The following is a 20,611-nucleotide window of genomic DNA, read 5'->3' as shown; positions in this document are numbered from 1 at the left end:
TGATTTTGTTGTCTGTGCTCGCGGGTTGCTGTCTATGTATTGATTCAGGTAATTGCTCTCCCAATGGGGATGAATACACACTGCTGTATTCAGTTTGTAACATGTCTGGCACCAGCTATCCGCCTTTAGACAGCATTCTGTAGTATGTGTGTGTCAAGCCGATAGTATTCACTATGGTGCTTTAGGTTGCAGTCATCTGGCAAACCTTTGTCAGCCGGTCGCCACAACCCCTATGTTTGCTTTCACATCTGTGCAAGTACCAATTATCGAAAGAGGGGTCCCAGGACATCCTCAGGGGACACCTCACCTGGTGACTGTTACTTTCAATCTGGCGTAAGGCATTCGGCAATGTTGACTTTATGGGTTCTGTTTTCTGGCCATTTTGTAATCCCATCCTTGCGACATAATATGCCGTTATATGTCAGCGTTGCTCTAGCTAATATGATGCCTGAGTGGTATTGTGTCACAGGTCTTAGCCAAGTGCAGGTAGGCTGTGTGGACCGCGTAGTCTCATCGATGGCCCTACTGACAGTTTCCTTACAGTAGTCAATTCAGTAAAAGGCAGGATTCGCCCGTACAAAGCTGGAACTAGGTGGGGAACAAGGGTCCCAGAGGTCAGTAATGTGTCTGTGTAAGAGCTCCCATAATGACTCTTTCCCATATCTTTGCAGGCCAAGGCTGGCTAAGCTTCTGTGTGGTGGTAGTTGCCATGGTCTGTGGAGGCATCTCCTTTGTGGAGTGGGACCACTGTTGTCAGATGCCAGTGTTCGTACATATCCTGTGGTGCGCAAGACTACAAGCTAGCAGTTGTATATACGGTCCAGCCCTTCTGGAGTTCACATTAGCATGCAACTGGAGATACCAGCAGGTCCACGGATGTTGTGTACTTGTCTTCGTTGAGCGGCTCTCACGGACATCCAAGATGACAGTGAGGTTACATACAGCAGTGATAACCATTCTTTGAGGGTGAGGAGGGGTAACGACTGAAGCCGTCCGGCCGAATGTTGCCAATATCTGTCAGGTCACTGAATATATGTTGTTGTGTACCAACTTGAGCATATCTGAGTGGTTCACAACCAGGTGTCTCACATAACTGAAGAAAGCAGTGTGTGGTTACCTTCATTGTTCTTTTGGTGATTTATGTCCCTTAAGCTATTCTTGCATGTCTTTAAGGAGATAATGCAGCTTTCTCACTAAAAGCTGATCACAGCTGCTCTCTCCCTTTTGGAGATGTGTAGCTCTGTCTTGCATTAGTAACCCTCATCTGTCATACAGTTTGCTTATGGCTGGGAGTCCACCAGACAGGACACTTTCCCCTTTGTGGGAGGAGGGTCCTGTTTTTATGCAGATTGCATGGTCCATGCTGTTCGGACATCTAGCCAAGGGAGGTCCACATTGTGGTTCTGCAGTTATCTTTCATCAGCATTAGAAATTACCACAACAGCCCCTGTGGGTGCACCATGCAAGACACATCCAGCAATCTGTAAAGTCCAGCTAAATAGAAACTCACCAGGAGTATGACAGAGCTGAACACATGTACGGTGTAGCCTGATTAAACAGAGTGCAGCTCACACACACACTGCATGCTGTCCACCCAGATGCAAGCTGTGCCTGATGTAGAAAAGCCATGTCCAAGTTGGAATCAATGCACAGCGCTGCACCTTGTACAATCTTGAACGGCGAGGGAGCCCCATGCACATGAGAGGGACCCAGAACCCCAGCACTGACACATTTAGGACAGGCTGTACCGTATTATCCAAAAACACAGAAGCAATTCCATGCATGAGTAAAACTACCAGTACAGGTTGTCCATCAGGAGACACCGTTCACAGTCCCCTCAACAGGAATCCCAATGAGTGGATGGGAGATGGGAGGTTTTACCCTTGGTATCATTGGGCCGTATGTCGGCCAGGTAGACAGGAGGCACAGTATACTAAACAAGACATATGTCATGGCAAATACACGGCTTTACGTGCGTTGATGGACAAATACCCTCTCCGACTAGCATTACAAAATGGCCTAGGGCACATCGGTAGTGTTTGCCAATGTACACCCATGTTGGAATACACTACTGACGATATTGCCAGTTGGATATGGGCTGTTGTAGAAGTCGTTCACATCTGAAATTATAATGCAACATGGTCAGATAGGTTCATGGGTACATAGGTTTATACTGAGGCTATCTTCCTAAGGCAGGGTATAAGCCTTCCACACAGAAAGTTCATTGGCACACACCACCCCTTATATGGAAACAGTAATGTGCTCACATTATTTTGTCATGCCTCTCTCCAGCAGTGACACAGTGACGATCCCTCGGTTAAGCGTGATGACCTTTCCATCACAGGTCAAGATACCTCTTGAACACAGCCAGCAAAAGTGCTCTGCCTCACATGGACCGGGATTTGTATTCCCACAGCATAGGAGTCTCTCGGTGATAACTCCATCCCTCCAACATGTCCAATGTACATCCCTGCTGAGGTGTAACAGAGTCACCTGCACTAGTGGTTCAGGTGGATCTGTCCGATTCTGAGGTGGAGCATGTCCATCAATCCCCTGTTTGGACATGCAGGCTCTACGTCGGTCAGGCACATACCACCTCTAAGCATGGACGTGGTATGTGAGTGGAATAGAGAGTGGGAGTGTCTTCAATCTGGCAGCATATGACAGCTGTTGGGAGTTTTCCTTGATCCTTTAGTTGGGGGACATTCAGGGTGTCTCCAATTGCTGCAGCAGATGTTGGGTGAGATACAGAATAGGGCATATCTCAGGACGTGATCACCGGGTCTGATAAGTGAAGAGTACATGGGAACACGACCCACTAGATCTGGATGAATCCCATCCTGATCAGGTGGGCAATGTAGAAGGTCTTTCTAGCCACATTAGCGTACGTAGTCGAACCATCAGAAGAACGGCGCACTGTCAACCTGGGTCCCCAGGTCCACGATAACACCTCCTCTGTGCTTAGAGTGAGCTGCCACCTATATGGTAGCTTGGGGTTACCTTGCTTTTCCTGAAGGGTAAGGACTACAGCGATGTTGTGCACTTTGACTTTGAGCCATGGCATGGCTCAACTGGCACCAGCTATCAGTTACCGTGAGTCCCTTCTGAAGGATATCCTGCGTTCTGATGCACTGTCCACCATGGCGCCCAGTGTGCAGTCATCTGTAAACATTGTCATCAAGAGTCCTCCCATGTTGGTCTGTACTGGGTAGAGTACATGACAAACAATGGGGGCCAAGGACTAGGCTTCTGTGTGACACCACCTGTGACTAGCCTGGAGTCATCAACATAAGCGCCAGCACCCCTAACCCTATGGGTCCGTCCTGTTAGCAGTTTTGAAACCCATCTTGTGACATATGTCGGTTTACATTTCCAGTACAGTTATTAGGGTTTCCCCAATACCTTGAGTGGTAAGTATTGTGTTGAAAGTGTTTGCAAGGCCAAGGTAGGCTGCATGGACTGCTCTTCCCAACTATGGCCTAAGTGACCGTTTTGGAAGATGTCAACCCAGTACAAAGGCATGATCTGACCTTGGCCTAAGCCAAATGGGATAAGTACAGCATGTCTGCATGTCCCCTATATCTTTGTTCTACCAGACTCAATTATGATCCTCTCCATAGATCTGCAGACTACACTTGTTAAGCTTATGGGGCAGTAATTACCAGGGTCTGTAGAGGCACCGCCTTTGTGCAGATGTGCACAACTGGACCCTAACCAGGCTGGTGTGCACACTATGGAAATGTAAGCGGTGATAGGACTAAAGCCCAGGATACTGACCACCACGGTGAAAGTACTGAAACACTACACTATACAGTGCTATAGTGTTAGGTCAGTATGAGCGGATGTTGACAATTATGTGCAAAGTATCCCATGCAAAACCTGCAGGCACAGTATACTCCCTGTTTTGTTAACACAAAAAGCATTTGGACAGTAACTACACAATATGGCACAGAACACACAACCATAAACTGGAGGTATTTGTTGAAGGTCACACTCATCCACAAATGTGATGGGCTGCAGAGTTCAACATATGTAAAGCCCACACCGGGCATGCTCACACACTTAGATAAATGAGACATCTTTCACACAACATGCCATGGGAAGGCTGAACTGGGCATGCTCACACACTTGGTCCAAATGTCACTCCTAGCAACTGTGAAAACACACCAGAGGATGCTCATTCCCCTTTCTAGACACTGATCATGTAAGCACCCTATAAGTATATTGGAGAAAAGGAATCTCTCAGTAATCCAAATAGCGTGCTCTGCTAATGCATCCATCTCTAGTGTCATAGCATACTTAGGTAGGGGTTTGAATCCAGCAGGTGGCAAGTGTGTATGAAGGGGGTTAAGTGTGTGTGGAAGTGTGTATGAAAGAAACATCCCTTTTGGCAACTGGGAAAACACACCACAGGATGATCATTCCACTTTCTAAACTCTGATGATGTCAGCACCCTATAAGTATATCAGGGGAAAGGAAATCTCCCAGTCATGCGAATAGCGCGCTGTGCTAATACATCCATCTCTAGTGTCATAACATAGTTAGGTAGGGATTTGAATCCAGCAGGTGGCAAGTGTGTATGAAAGAAACATCCCTTTTGGCAACTGGGAAAACACACCACAGGATGATCATTCCACTTTCTAAACTCTGATGATGTCAACACCCTATAAGTATATCAGGGGAAAGGAAATCTCCCAGTAATGCAAATAGCGTGCTGCGCTAATGCGTCCATCTCTAGTGTCATAATATAGTTAGGTAGGGGTTTGAATCCAGCAGGTGGCAAATGTGTGTGAAGGTGGGTAATGGCATGAAACAAACATCGCGCAGCAGCTGGGAAAACACACCACGGGACCCAGTGTTCCGCACCGCCATCTCTGATGATAATATTTCAGTATATCGGGAAGGGCTCTGGTATTACCAATGATGTGCTGTGCTTTGCATCATCTCTAATAGTGTCTTAGCTTAGTTACTTTTGGTTTGAATCCAGCAGTGTGTTAAAAGTGGCTAGTTAAGCCCTTATCCCTTTTGTCAACTGGGAAAACACACAGGATGCATGCCTAAGCGATATCCTGATGTATGGCTGTTGATTACAGCATACACGTGCTCATTTTACTTACTGGGGCTATACATGTGGTTGTCACTCACAATAATGACAGCCCAGATTAAAACCCAAGTGTGTATGATTAATATATCCTTTTGGCAACTGGGAAAACACACTACAGGATGCACATACCCCTTTCTAAACGATATCACAATTATGTATGGCTGTTGATTACAGACATGCCACGTGTGTTTTGCCCACACAGAATGCCCATGTGTGTGGGTTGTCACTCACAATAATGCATGACATTGATTAAACCAGTTATGGCAATGCACACATGATGTATGCGTGTGCCAAATACACATATGTACCTGTGACCTTCAATAGTTACCATGTGTGATGCCTGCCACATGTGAATACATGGTATTTGCACAGGGTAACATTATGACCGTGGTCTTCTGTGCAGGTGCTGCATGTGGGATGTGTATATACAGTGTGAGATGTAGATGCTATCAGCCTAGTAGTGAAGGATGCACACCTGGTCTGGGGCATATAGTCTACATGTTGTTGATGTACAGGAGCTGCATGTTTTCACCTGTTGTGGGAGTGGTAAGACAGTATTCCATAGCAATTCAGTGAATGCATGCTAAGAACCATTCAGCTAGGGTGTTGTAGCTACACTGATTCATTAGCATTCAGTAATTTGTCAGAATCCCTGGTGAGGGTCTGATGCCAACCAAGGTCAGGGGTCTACCAGCCTGTGTCACTTGCTCAGTGATCCCTTCCATGTTCCCTATCATGTATCCCAGTGAGGGACATCCCACATCAGCTGTGGTGGCATGGACAATGACTGAGTCATATGTGTCCATGCATCTGACTGACTTGTATGTTTGTGTTATGTGGTGAACCATAGTGCCCCATGAGCATATCACTGTGACCTACACCTTTTCCAGCCTGGTGAGCATTGTCTCACTGTACTGGACAATAAAAGTACCTAACACAACTGCAGCAGTAGTGTTGTATAGCTGTACAGACTGTGCTTGTTTGACACACAGGATTTGTGTGCTATGTGTTATGCGTGCTGTGTGCAGGCCTAATGTATGCCTGTGTGCCAGCTGCAGAGATGTCTGCCAGTCATGCAAGATGCTATCCTTAAGCTTCACAACTGACCTGTTGTGTTTCCATGCTTGTATTGCTGTCCATGTAGGTCCACATCAGATTGGTATTGCTGTCACTGTAGTATGTTATGCCACCAGACAGGTTATGCCAGTACTGGGTTCAGAGTGCTTAGTCCACAGTTTGGCCATGTGTGTCCATCTCATACATGTGATGTACATCCATGGGTAGGGGATAGGGTTGACTGTGTACATGTGGCAGCTGTGACATTACTACATGACACACATATTCCACAACTGTACCATAGAGGTGACTGACAACTGACCTTTGCACATGCTACCATAGTATTGAGATTACATTGGTGATTAACAGCACATAGGGCCAATGGTGAAAAAGATACATAGGTCCATAGGTTCGTACAGGGATGTCTGCCCAGGGCATGTATCCACCTAGCCAGAATGTGTGTGCCTTTCAACATGCATTGTGAATCTGTCTTGCTATGCCCTTTTCCAAGGTTAGTATACTGTGCCTCTGTCTCACAGTGACACATAAGTGATACCCAGGGTAACCCTACAATGTCACATCCAGTCATTAATATCACTCTTGAAGATAGTCACTGAGTCAGTCTGCCTAACCTCTATTGGGATAATATTCAGGAATTAAAGGGAGCCTCTGAGTTGTGAATGTGCCCTCCAGCATGTCCTATGTATATCACTCCTGAGGTTCATGTATTTCCAGCGTGTACCCTGGTGGGATCTGGATATTCTGAGATGCAGCATGGCCATTAAGTGAGGGTATGACCTGGCCTTCTATGTCAGGCACAGACTGCCTATGAAGAGGCAGTATGTCACTGAGTAGAGCTGCTGTTACTTAAACCAGTCAGTATGTGGCATCTGTTTGAGCCCTTTGATCCCCTTGTCGAGGTACATATGTGGTATCTCCAGTTGCTGCAGGTGTCTGGTAAGGTGCATGCCGACAGGTTCATCATAGTCAATTATGGGCATGATGAGGATGAGTAAAGGGCACAATGTCCTCCCTGATCTACATGTGGATCCCATGATGATGTGGCCCATATAACATGCTTACCTAACCAATTTGTCCATGTTGTTGTCAAATGGTAGAATGCTATCAACCTGTGTACCCCAAGGTCCATAATTCCTTCGTCTGCACTTAATGGATTAACACATATGCGGTACATTGTGGTCACTTTGTGTTTGACAAAGGGGATGACTATATGCTTTCTGTCATTCACGTTGAGGCCATGGCTGTGGCACAAGTCGTGTGTTTGCAAGAGTCCCCTTTTGGAGGATCGTGTGTTAGCTGGTGAGTTGATTATGGTGTCCGGTTTGCAGTCACCTGCGACTTGCTGAGCCACAGTACTTCCATGTTGGCCTGTACCTATGATAAATATATTATGAACATGACAGCTCCCAGGGCTGTGCCTTGTGGGACACCACTTGTACCAGGTTGGAGGCTGACATGGCTCCAGCAATTCTACCATGTGTGTTCTGCCCTTGAGCCACTGTGCAATACCCATAGTGACATAGGGGTTAATATGTACACTGGTGAGCTTCCTAGAATGCACAAGTGGGGTATTGTATCCAAGGCTTATGCAAGGTCCAGGTAGGCTGTAGACCTCCTTCCCCTTGACAGTGGCCTTGGTGACTGTTTCAAGGAAATCAAACAGGTTTGAGAGGCAGGATTTGCCATTGACAAAGCCAAACTGTGTATGGTGACATGTCTGTAGGTCCACAATATCTAGATATGTGAGGTTCATGATGATCCTTGCCATAGCTTTGCAGACAAAGCTAGTCAGACATATGGGGCAGTAGTGTCCAGGATCCGTGAAGGCACCACCTGAATGTTGAGGGACCACTGTTGCTGTATGCCACTCTCTGGCCACATATCATGTATTAAGGCTGGGATTGAACAGTGGTGTTATGTCTGGGTGTAGCTCTTCTTGTGGTTCATGTAGGACACAGCCTGGGACACTGTCTGGTCCCATTGATGCAGTGTTTATTGCTTTGGGAAGGGCATCTCTTACCTGAGCATCTGTGATGTCAGGGGGGGCAGCACTGTGCCACGAGACATATTTGCCCTTCTGGTGTGGGGGGGGGAAGGCAGCATTGAACCTGTCCACTAGGATGATGGCAATGTCTGTGTGTTTTGTATTTTGTGTGACATCTTGGATTACCTCTGAGCATATCTGGGTAGTACCACCCAGGTTACTAACATAACTACAGGCAGCCTTGTGATTATCCTCAGTGGCTTGTGGAATCCTCTCTCAAAGATGGCCTTAGACAATCATATGGGTGCCTGTAGTTGTCTTCCAATACTCATCAGTGGTGCCTTCACATTTTGGGAGGTTGTTGTATCATGTAGTGGCGTCATCCTTCTATTGTATAGTGTGTTTATGGCTGGTGTCCGGCACCCAGGACATCTGCCGTTGGAGAATTGGGTCATGCTTTCATATGTGGCTTCATGATCCATGCATTCCTGAATGTGTCCATAGAATGCCTTTATACAGGTATCTTCAGTCTGGTCCATATTTTCAACAGGCCTTGGGCCTTTGAAGGTTTCCACATCATTTATGAGGGGTGTGAACTTGCTTGACATGAGCTGTTGACAGATGTGCCGCCCTCCAGACAGAGCAAGGTGAGGGTCACAGTTAGCTACCTGTCGGGTGATAGAATGTGCCAAATAACACAGGCACACAGGTCACTCCACAGCAAGTACAACTATGAGGCAGACATTGTCCATGCTGGTGCAAACAACCTGAGATGTACCTCCCTGGACCACATGGAAAGAGACACAGAGGAGCTCTTACAGCACCCTCTCAAACTCAGGACTCCCACACAGCCTTCATGCTGACACAGGAGAGTTCAGATTACTCTGCAAACACCATCATACCGGGTGACGTCAGCTACCCAAACATAGACTGTGAACATTACACAAGCCACAATACCCAAGCTCTAGGGTTCCCATAGATCAGACATTCTTTGGCTATGGAACAGGTAACCAACCTTCCCACAGAGGGGCAGATATACTAGACCTGATCATCACAAACATGAGTACAAACTGCTCACCACTGGGAGTATATCCCTCATTGTTGCAATCAAACCATATACGAATCACACTGGAGTACTGGATCCCCCACATATGTAAACCTCAAACACATCGATGTGTGTGTGGGAAATGTCCCTATTAGCAACTGTGACAGTACAGTACAGGATGCAGATCCCCCTTTTGAAACACTGATGATGTCAGGATTGTATAACTATATTACCTGTAGTAAAGTCCTCCAGTAATTCGCATAGCGCGCTCTGCTAATGTGTCTTTCTCCAGTGTCATAACGTAGTTCAGTAGGGGTTTGAATCCTGCAAAGGGAATGTATGAGTGGGGTTTATGTGTGTGCACAATGCTGGGAGACTTAACTGCCTTTTGCCAACTGGGAGAACACACTACAGGGTGCACATCCCTCCTCCTACACACAGATGATGTCAGCACCCTCTAAGTACAGCATTAGTAAGGCTTTCTCCAACTGCTGCAAATAGCACACTCTGCTAATGTGTCTGTTTCTACTGTCATAACACAGTTATGTATGGGTTTGAATCTTGCAAATGGAAAGTATGTGTTTTACTGTTGGTGGGGTTAGTGTGTGTGCACAATGATGGTGTGGGATGTGGCTTTTGCCACATGGGGCTATGCACTGCAGGGTGGTCATTACCCTTAACAGGCAGTGATGTTGATAGCACCCTATACAAACAAAACTACAAAAGAGAAGGTGGTGGTACCAATAACACATGTAAGGTAACACTTCTTCAAGTAATGTTCACAAAACGGAGTAGGATAATCAAACAATTCTTTTATTCTATACAGACAACATGACAACAGACAACTGCCAGTACTCAGTATAGTGTTACATGCTACTGTAACAGGCACATGTGCCGAATATACCTAGATAGTGTTCTGAAGCCTGAATGTGGCAAGTGTGTGGATGTGGGATGTGTCTGTGTGTGCATTTCCATACGGGAAACATGTTTGATGTGGCAATCAGGGTACTACAGTACCTGATGCACATTACATCTTTCAACTGATGAGGTTGCCTGCACCCTGTGAGTACAGGTAGAGAAGGGGATGCCAGTAGTAAACAACATAGTGCACTTCTCAAATGTGTACCTGTCATGTATCAACAGCTACTCATGTAGGGTGATAAATAATGGGAATGGCAGTTGAGCGTGTGCATGTGTGTGGGTAGCAGGGTGTGTATAAATGCATTACTCTTTCGACGTCCTATGTTTAATGGAAACCTGGTTAAAACCCCTCACTAGGGATACAAAAATCATTCCACCAGGTTACAACATTATAAGACAAGACATAATACCATAAAGGTGGGGAGTTGCACTCATATTTAAGACTGAACTAAATATATCCTTAGTACCCTATGCTCCCCTGGAGAACACCAAAACTGAACTCCTTATATCAAAGCTACAACTGAACCCAAATAAAGCCATATATATTATCGGTACTTACCTACCGCCTGGAAATAACTCCATAGTTATAGAAAATCTCCTTAGCTGGGCTTCATCCACCTACCCACAAGAAACTGTAATACTTGGAGACTTCAACCTTGATTGGTCATCAGTTAATACTAATAACCCAGTCTCTCATATTAATCTCCATGGCTTTACTCAGACTATAAATACCTCCACTAGAATTAATAAACCTAACAACAAAGAAAGTATACTAGATTGGATTCTTGTTAATAAACCACAGCTACAATATCAAACCCCGCACTTTGCCAGATGACATTAGCGATCACAACTTAACCTATATCATAAGAAAGAAGAATATTGCTACTAATGCCCTACCATCAGAACCTCTCGTAGTAATAAATATTTTAACCCCATCCTATTTAACACTGAACTAAATGCCTGTAACTGGAAACCTCTAAAATTCTTCCTCTAGAAGAAGCTGTTCAATATTTTAACACCACATTCCTATCAATCCTAGATAATCATGCACCAAAAAGAACTATCAGAGTCAAAACTAAACCCGCCCCCTGGCTATCTAAAACAAGGCACAAAATGTTACTCAAACAAATCCTGGATAAAATGGAGAACTAGTAAATCTCCCTCTGATCAACAGACCTTCAGACACTTAAGAAATAGTACTAAAAAAGCTATTATTTCGGACAAAAAAAACTACTATAGTAACCTCCAACAAGTTAATCATAATAATCCCCAAAAATTCTGGTCAACCTTGAACAGACTTCTTCAACCCGGACAAACTACCACTCCCTCTCCTCTGGATCGAAAAAATTCTTCCCATGAAACTGCCAATGCTTTCAACTCCTTCTTTACTAATACTATCAATTCTCTGGCCTCTCACCTTTCCTTTGACAATTCTAGCATCCCTGCTCAAGCAGCTTCTATTCAACCAACCTTCACTTTACAACCTATCTCCACCACCTTCATCCAAAAATGCATCCAAAAACTTAAACCATGTACCCCATCGGCTGACCAACTTCCATCTGAATTCCTCCAAAAAGCAGCTAAGGTTATAGCCTATCCCATATCCATCCTTATTAATAGAACTATTAATGAAGGTACCATACCTGACATCTGGAAAATCTCACACATTATACCGCTACATAAAGGTAACTCAATGAATACTCTAATTACAGGCCTATAGCACTCTTGTCTCCCTAAAAATCATGGAAAAATGTGTTCACTACCAACTAATGAATTACTTAACTAAAAATAACATTCTAACTCCCTGTCAACACGGCTTTAGGCCTTTTCATAGTACTACCACTGCTCTTCTTTCCTTTACTGACTTCATAACACAAACCGCAATAATAATATTCTTTCTTCTGCACTCTTTATTGACCTGTCCAAAGCCTTTGACATGGTTAACCACCCCCTACTCATAAAAATCCTAGAATCTCTTGCTTTAGAACCAAAGGCTATCCTTTGGTTTACTTCCTATCTCACTAACAGGAAACAGGCAATCCTCTGGGATAACAAACTCTCCTCACTCCTCCCAATTTCTCTTGGTGTCCCACAAGGCTCTATTCTTGGACCTCTCCTATTCTCCCTTTTTATAAATGACCTACAAGCAGCTATTCCCCAAGCTACATGCATACAATATGCTGATGACTCCACTCTTATTTGCTCAGCTAAAAACATTCCAGAGCTTCAAACTATTACTCAAAATGTATTCCACACAGTAGAAGCATGGTTCTTAAGCGCTGCCTACTTTTAAATGCTAAAACAAAACTCCTCCTCTTTAAACCTACTACTAGGTCCCCACTTTAGATTTCTCTATCTCATCTATTAATGGCACCCTCATATCAGCTGACTCCACTACCAAACTGCTAGGTGTCATGATTGACAACAACCTTACCTATGATTGTCACATCAGTAATACCATTAAAACTGTAAACAGAAAACTGGGCTCCCTCTACAGAATTAGAACATTCTTAACTTGGCAGCCAAAGCTACTCTTGCCCACTCTCACCTTATTTCAACTCTTCTCTATGCCTCACCAATTTACACTAACCTGAAGAAAAACAATCTCTCTAAACTGGCTAACACATATAATAGTATTGCTAGATTTGTGACTGGCAATCAATTTAGAACTCACCACTGTCTGAACCTTCAGCAACTTCACTGGCTAGAATTAGAAAATATGTTGCTTCTTTCCCAACTTTTCTTTGTCCAAAGAGCTTTCTATTAACCTAATAACACTCCTGCACTTTCCAAACTTTTGACTCCCTACTCTAACCTAAACTCACTTCGTTCCTCCAGTAAACTACTAGTAACTTTAACTAAATCCAACAACCTTGCTGGTGACTCCCTTTTCTCTAACGCCATTGGTAAACACTGGAATCAACTTCCTACTGAACTCACTTCTATTCCAACTCCTGTTCTGTTCAAACAAAAACTCAGAACTTACCTTAAAAATCAATGGTTATGTCCCTGCTGTAACCCCGACTAGATCTCCCAATAATCCCCTCTACTCCTCCCTCTCCCTCTCCTTCTTCCTTCTTTTCTTGTACAAGCTTTACTACCATCACTTTATAAGTGCTAGCTCTCTAATATCCTTCTCCTCCTTTAGGTGCATTTCTTTTTACTGAAAGTATAAATTTTTCTGATCTACTCACTCTTTTCATTTTGAATATTTCTCTTTTCTCTTTTACTTACTCTTTTTATAACCTTCCTATAAAATAATGTGAAATAAGTTTCCATTTTTTATTTTTTTTTTGTGTGTGAATGATGAATCCTATGATGTTATGTGAATATTGAATCCTATGATGTTTTCCTGTATATTTGTCTATCCCCACCTCCTTTCTCCTTTTTACCTCAGCTCATTTTTTGTATACTATGTAACTGAGTTTATCTCTATGTGGAGCTTTTCTCCCCGGGCCTCTACTGAAAATGGAAATATATCCAGTTAGACTAGCCCGGTTAACAAATGTAAAATAAAAAAAATAAATAAATGTGTGACAGAACAGATACATATAGCTGAATCTACATAACAGCACAAGATGTGCATTGCCATAGTCAATGTTAGCATGTGATGGTGTGCAGCTGGTACACTTTGGTAAGTGGTATGGGTGCAGATAACAATTGAGGACATTCATACAGTTACTGCAGCAGGACTGCTGGGATATACACACAATTATACTGGAACAGTGAACAGTTACCAACATGTTACTACTTATACACATCTATGTAGTCACCCTGTGCATCAGCAACGTGTTTACCTTTACCTGCACCGATGTTGTAGTATGCAGGAGATGGCACAGTGTCATCATATGCACAGGGTGTGGGTTAGGTATGCCCAAGCCAGCCACTGGTAACACCAATTGACATGTGTGTGTATGTGTGTGTTTGTGAGGGGCAGCAGTACAGGGTGGACTGGTGTTGGTGCAGTGTGTGTGTGTATGTGTTTGCCCTAGGTGATAGGTTTCTGCATGTGTGTAAGAATGCACATGCCATGTACAGGGTTTTGTGGACAGCCACAGACTGCACCTGTCAGGTCATCCAGATCAGTGTCTGTGGGCACGGACACGGTACCTGTGCCTGGCAGGGGTGCTACGGGCCGTATCCGGTACTAACCCAGACTGGGTACTGTCATCAGAAGCAGGGGTGTGTTGACTGGACACAGTTCCCTGTTGGGACTGTCCAGAGCCACGTGCATGTGGTCTCCTGGGGCGTCTTGATGACAGCACAGACCCAGCATTGCTGGGGCTGGTGCTGGCAAGGTCTTGTGAGTGGGCCTGTTGTAGCCGACGACCATGACCACTGCCAGCTGGTGCTGTTGCTGGCATACGGCCGCGTCGATGTCGCAAATGCATACCATCACCCTGGCCCATGGACATCTGGTTGTGGAGCAGCTGTTCTATGCCCCCCCTGGCGCGTCTGTCAATGACATCTGTGAAGTTACGGATAGCATTACATAGCGTCCACGCATGCCGTCTGTCATGGCTGTGCGACATGCTCTCAGCTCCCTCAGACCCTGTCTGGTGTACCTTTCCATACGTGCCTGTGCCTGCATGACAGTTGAAACATAGTGGAGGTTGACATACCTCCTTGGGCACGTCGGCCAGAGGCAATCTGGCCATGGATGCCCCACGAGAACCCATGGGCGACTGTCTGCGTATGGTACCATTGGAGGCCCCTGCTCATGGCTGCCTTGTGGGATGCATGTACCACAGGTACCACATTACCCTGATCTATGCCCACTGCAGACTGTCCATCACCTAGGGACAATGGTGACAAAGGATGTAACGGCAGGATGACTGTGCGCATTGACGGGGTTGAAAGCAGTGTACTGTCAATTGGCTGACCAATGGTGGACCCAGACACACCTTCCTGCACCATTACAGACATTTCATCATCATCAGTACCTGGGGCACAAGATTCAGATTCCCTGCTGCAGGTCACCAGAGCAGCACCAGAACCTACGGGAGGAAAACATGGAACACAGATTACAGTCTCAATACATATTTGACAGAGATGCACTTCAATACTAATGCACACATTCAGAAATGGACACATGCACTCATGGACACTAACACACATGCACACTTGGGCACAGGCACACTTGCACACATGCACATCCCACAGTAAACACACACATCAGTACCGTGTTACACTACTCAATTTACTACAACTGTGTATTACAGGTATTGTGAACACAGTCACCAGCATGTCTACTACAGTTACACTACTCTTCCTAGTTTTATAAATTGTTTTACAGATAATGTTAAAAAGACTCACCAGCATGTATGGCCTGCCTCGTTGCTAGATGGGAGGGACCTGGAAGTGTGAAGAGAGTAATGTCAGTGGGCACATGTGTGCCATTTGTTTTGCACGATACAGTACAGTAGTACACTAGTTCCCTTATACACATCAGCTGCACATAATGTCTGTATATATATCATGATGACAGATACATACCACATGCACACCTTATGCGTGCATGAAGTAACAGTGTACAGAACAGTCATATGTACATACCAGGAGTTAACTCTAATCTCACCCTTACCTCTCTTCAAATGACAACTCAAACTGTACTTCCAAAACCACTGGCTTTGTTCTTCTTGGAGTCCAGGCTAACGTCCCTCTCCCTACCCTCTCTTTACCTTTATCCCCTCATTGTGCATAGAAACTAGCTTCTACCCTGTTTCTTTCACCTTGATGTCCTTCTATGCTCTGACCTACTTCTCCCATCCCTCCCACCTCCTATTGACTGACTTCCTTCTTTTCCTCACTTCCTTCTTGACTCCTGCCTCTTCCATATCATTGTATCGTTCATACTCCTTCTACTTCTCTCTACCCTTCTGAGCCCTAACTATTATGTATATGGCTTTTGCCTTTTATTGCATAACCGTTATGCTTTAGGTAGGATTGCTTTAAAAACCAACGGTACATTGTGTATGACTCTAAACTGTTTGAGTTCCTTACATGTATGTTGATTTAATTAACAGGCTGGTGTACAATTCTATCATGTTGGCTGTTTGTATTAACAACTTGTCTGTCTGCCTTTATTACGTTATGTGTGGAGCTTTTCTCCCCGGGCCTCTACTGAAAATGGAAATATATCCAGTTAGACTAGCCCGGTTAACAAATGTAAAATAAAAAAAAATAAATAAATGTGTGACAGAACAGATACATATAGCTGAATCTACATAACAGCACAAGATGTGCATTGCCATAGTCAATGTTAGCATGTGATGGTGTGCAGCTGGTACACTTTGGTAAGTGGTATGGGTGCAGATAACAATTGAGGACATTCATACAGTTACTGCAGCAGGACTGCTGGGATATACACACAATTATACTGGAACAGTGAACAGTTACCAATATGTTACTACTTATACACATCTATGTAGTCACCCTGTGCATCAGCAACGTGTTTACCTTTACCTGCACCGATGTTGTAGTATGCAGGAGATGGCACAGTGTCATCATATGCACAGGGTGTGGGTTAGGTATGCCCAAGCCAGCCACTGGTAACACCAATTGACATGTGTGTGTATGTGTGTTTGTGAGGGGCAGCAGTACAGGGTGGACCGGTGCTGGTGCAGTGTGTGTGTGTGTATGTGTTTGCCCTAGGTGTTAGGTTTCTGCATGTGTGTAAGCACGCACACAGTCCCACATAATGGCTGCCATGTACAGGGTTTTGTGGACAGCCACAGACTGCACCTGTCAGGTCATCCAGATCAGTGTCTCTGGGCACGGACACGGTACCTGTGCCTGGCAGGGGTGCTACGGGCCGTATCCGGTACTAACCCAGACTGGGTACTGTCATCGGAAGCAGGGGTGTGTTGACTGGACACAGTTCCCTGTTGGGACTGTCCAGAGCCATGTGCACGTGGTCTCCTGGGGCATCTTGATGACAGCACAGACCCAGCATTGCTGGGGCTGGTGCTGGCACTTGAGGTGCGCGAGTGGGCCTGTTGTCGACCACGGCCACTGCCAGCTGGTGCTGTTGCTGGCATACGGCCACGTCGATGTCGCAAATGCATACCATCACCCTGGCCCATGGACATCTGGTTGTGGAGCAGCTGTTCTATGCCCCCACAACGTCTGTCAATGACATCTGTGAAGTTACGGATAGCATTCGCAACGTCACGCATGCCGTCTGTCATGGCTGTGCGACATGCTCTCAGCTCCCTCAGACCCTGTCTGGTGTACCTTTCTATACGTGCCTGTGCCTGCATGACAGTTCGAAACATAGTGGAGGTTGACATACCTCCTTGGGCACGTCGGCCAGAGGCAGTACGGCCATGGATGCCCCCACGAGAACCCATGGGCGACTGTCTGCGTGGTACCATTGGAGGCCCCTGCTCATGGCTGCCTTGTGGGGATGCATGTACCACAGGTACCACATTACCCTGATCTATGCCCACTGCAGACTGTCCATCACCTAGGGACAATGGTGACAAAGGATGTAACGGCAGGATGACTGTGCGCATTGACGGGGTTGAAAGCAGTGTACTGTCAATTGGCTGACCAATGGTGGACCCAGACACACCTTCCTGCACCATTACAGACATTTCATCATCATCAGTACCTGGGGCACAAGATTCAGATTCCCTGCTGCAGGTCACCAGAGCAGCACCAGAACCTACGGGAGGAAAACATGGAACACAGATTACAGTCTCAATACATATTTGACAGAGATGCACTTCAATACTAATGCACACATTCAGAAATGGACACATGCACTCATGGACACTAACACACATGCACACTTGGGCACAGGCACACTTGCACACATGCACACCCCACAGTAAACACACACATCAGTACCGTGTTACACTACTCAATTTACTACAACTGTGTATTACAGGTATTGTGAACACAGTCACCAGCATGTCTACTACAGAGTTACACTACTCTTCCTAGTTTTATAAATTGTTTTACAGATAATGTTAAAAGACTCACCAGCATGTATGGCCTGCCTCGTTGCTAGATGGGAGGGACCTGGAAGTGTGAAGAGAGTAATGTCAGTGGGCACATGTGTGCCATTTGTTTTGCACATGATACAGTACAGTAGTACACTAGTTCCCTTATACACATCAGCTGCACATAATGTCTGTATATATATCATGATGACAGATACATACCACATGCACACCTTATGCGTGCATGAAGTAACAGTGTACAGAACAGTCATATGTACATACCAGGAGTTAACTCTAATCTCACCCTTACCTCTCTTCAAATGACAACTCAAACTGTACTTCCAAAACCACTGGCTTTGTTCTTCTTGGAGTCCAGGCTAACGTCCCTCTCCCTACCCTCTCTTTACCTTTATCCCCTCATTGTGCATAGAAACTAGCTTCTACCCTGTTTCTTTCACCTTGATGTCCTTCTATGCTCTGACCTACTTCTCCCATCCCTCCCACCTCCTATTGACTGTCTTCCTTCTTTTCCTCACTTCCCTTCTTGACTCCTGCCTCTTCCATATCATTGTATCGTTCATACTCCTTCTACTTCTCTACCCTTCTGAGCCCTAACTATTATGTATATGGCTTTTGCCTTATTGCATAACCGTTATGCTTTAGGTAGGATTGCTTTGAAACCAATGGTACATTGTGTATGACTCTAAACTGTTTGAGTTCCTTACATGTATGTTGATTTAATTAACAGGCTGGTGTACAATTCTATCATGTTGGCTGTTTGTATTAACAACTTGTCTGTCTGCCTTTATTACGTTATGTGTGGAGCTTTTCTCCACAGGCCTCTACTGAAAATGGACATATATCCAGCTAGACTATCTGGGTCAACAAATGTAAAAGTAATAACAATAAATGAATATGGCATCTTACCTGCACGCTCAGTGTCTTGCTGCTGTGTGGATCCAACCTCCATCATGATGCATGTGTGTTGCTGTTGTTGTTCTGGGGCTGGATTCACAACACTTAGCAGTAGCCCCTCCTGTCTGGTGAGGGGGGGATGTGTGGCCACCCCCCCACCTGTGGCAACCTGTTGCCTGCGGATATCTGCAGCACGCTGGTGGACATTTCTAATCAAATCACTGCAGTGATGTCTCACCTGCTCATATGTCCTATCATGCATGCCAACATCATTTATCCTGCTAACGAGGTTTTGCCACAGTGCAGACCTCTCCTGCTGATTCTGGGTGGTGCATGAGAACAGGATGGCACAGTCACGCACCAGGCTCTGGTGAATCACGTCATCCTCTGCAGCAGAATATGATGGGTTCCTTTTTGGAGCCATGTCAAGCTGGAAAGGTACACAAACAGGTTATCAGCATAGTATCTCAACAATACATGGTACACATTCTATACAGGGAGTATTAACTTCTACTTATTACTGCTTGGTTAAAACTTGATTACAGTGTAGCTATCATTCTATGTCATTTGTACTAAGCACTTGGCCTTCAGACCAGTTGTTTTACATTAGGGAGGTTGGTGGCAAGCACTGTGGTGGCAGGACACATATCTTTCATCCATTGAAGTTGGGAACTGCTGATTGAGGGCCCAGTGTACAAGTGTATTAGTTCTGGTATGGGCAGTTGGCCTTCAGGCCAGTTATTTAACATTAACAAGGTTTGTGGTCTGCACTCGTGTGTGACAATAGGCTGTACTCTGCCATTCATAGCTGGGGACATCTGGTTTCAGGTTTATAGTGCCTGCATATCTGAGCTGTATCTTACTGACATTGCTACACCTTGTTTGCTGTAGCAACCACTACATCCAGGCCTCCTGGATCTACCTTTGTTTATATGCTTGTTATTTGTTAGCTTGTTATTTCACTGGTATGCTACTTCCACATAGTACACAGCTTCTCAACACATCTGTGACTCACTACTGATATCTGCATTGCTTACTGTACGTATTTCCATGTTACACATGACAGCAAGTGACTGCTTCTCATTGTTGCATTTACTTAATTGTGACACATTGCACTTAGGTTACCTGGCACTTGCTCACTGACGCTTTTATATCAGTCAGCAGTTGTAGGTAATGTCAGTACACCCTCACTCCCCACTGGACCTTGTTTTCAATCATCAATTATTACAGAATTCACAATAGTATTCTAGCATGTCCAGAGGTCAGTTGTCAGTTCCCTCCCCAGTCCAGCTGGTGAGTGTGGTACTCCAGAGACAATGTTAGAACAGATGCATGTACACAGACAACCCCCTCCTCCTAACAACAAATTCAAACTCATGTGAGTGATGCAACCATATACCAAACTGGAGGCTAGGCTCTGTCTACTCAATACCGCCATAACCGGTCAGGTGGCGAAGGAGATCACTCACTACACTTCCAGTCTCACATAGACCTTCCACAACAGCGGACCTAACACATGATCACACATGAACATACTTGTAGGCTCGGACCACAGCTCTGCCTATGCAGCAGAGACTTCCTAAGCAGACATCCAGGCAACCACTACCACGGAAACG

General features: G+C 45.1%; 1 protein-coding gene across 1 annotated transcript in view; it reads left to right on the top strand.

Annotated features, from left to right (window-relative positions):
* Nucleotides 1-20,611, top strand: part of SHISA8 (shisa family member 8) — a 1,285,711-nt gene that overhangs the window by 259,162 nt on the left and 1,005,938 nt on the right. The window lies entirely within an intron of this gene.

The sequence above is a fragment of the Protopterus annectens genome, chromosome 1.part1 (assembly GCF_019279795.1).
Source record: "Protopterus annectens isolate FY-2018-M chromosome 1.part1, PAN1.0, whole genome shotgun sequence".
NCBI classification, from domain to species: Eukaryota; Metazoa; Chordata; order Ceratodontiformes; family Protopteridae; genus Protopterus; species Protopterus annectens.
Note: the sequence above shows the minus strand (reverse complement) of the source record. Positions and strands in the feature narration are given on the sequence as shown.